This window comes from Phoca vitulina, unplaced genomic scaffold, assembly GCF_004348235.1.
Source record: "Phoca vitulina isolate PV1807 unplaced genomic scaffold, GSC_HSeal_1.0 scaffold23, whole genome shotgun sequence".
Lineage (NCBI taxonomy): Eukaryota > Metazoa > Chordata > Mammalia > Carnivora > Phocidae > Phoca > Phoca vitulina.
In genome coordinates this window covers 4,913,759-4,914,794 of record NW_022589726.1, presented here as the reverse complement: position 1 = coordinate 4,914,794, position 1,036 = coordinate 4,913,759, and the positions used below count along the sequence as shown (strand labels likewise).

The following is a 1,036-nucleotide window of genomic DNA, read 5'->3' as shown; positions in this document are numbered from 1 at the left end:
ATATATATAAATAACTAGAAAAGCCTGTAACACCTAGGAATTGTAATAAGCTGCTCAAGTCTTATAAAAGAGAAATAAATGTCCTATCTGCATAGATTTCCTAAGAAGACCAACTACACTATGAAGAATATAATCAGCATATTAAATTCAACATTATTAAATCATACATTTGACTTACCCAGGGCAAATATGTTAATTATATACATATTAATAACTAATTAGACATTCAATTAATGCCTTGCTGATGCCTTCCTTGTATATTATAATAAGTTTGATGGAAAAATCTAAGGGATCCCAGTGCTATTAAAAATTATTCTGGAGAGGCATGGAATTGGCCGCCATGGCCTTTGGGCTGGGATGAACGGCACCCTTAGTGGAGACTGGGGAGCCGAGCCGGACCCGTGGCCAGTACAATGGGAGCAGTTGGACTGGCCATTGCTGCTGCAGGATTTGCAGGCCATTATATTTTGCAAGCCATGAAACACATGGAGCCTCAAGTAAAACAAGTTTTTCAAAGTCTACCAAAATCTGTCTTCAGTGGTGGCTATTAGAAAGGTGGGTTTGAACCCAAAATGATGGAACAGAAGCAGCATTAATAGTAGGCATAAACTATAAACCCTATTGCCAATGAAGGGGGAATAAGAGATGCTCACCAACTAATTATGCTTTTAAATCACCCAGACAGGATTGGATCTCCTTATTTAGCAGCCAAAATCAATGAAGCTAAAGATTTACTAGACGGTCAAGCTAAAAAATGAAGTAATTGTGTGGTGAATTTTAAGTTCTGGTTAGTTTCTGTATATAAGTGCCAGCTTTTATAATAAAATGCCTCAAAGCTACACGCTTTAAAAAAATATTCTGAAATATGATTACTGTTGCAGCATCTCTAAGCGAGACAACTTAATTATCATGAACAACTTGAATATTCAACAAGAGAACAATAGCTAAGTTAGTTATGCACAGCCATAAAATATCATTTGATCATTCAAATTTATCTTTAGAAAAATATCTTAGTAATATGAGAAATTGCTTATTT

At 35.2% G+C, this 1,036-nt stretch overlaps 1 pseudogene; it reads left to right on the top strand.

Moving 5' to 3' along the window:
• Window positions 1–407: 407 nt before the first annotated feature.
• On the top strand, window positions 408–758 carry LOC116642244 (annotated as a pseudogene).
• Window positions 759–1,036: the final 278 nt, after the last annotated feature.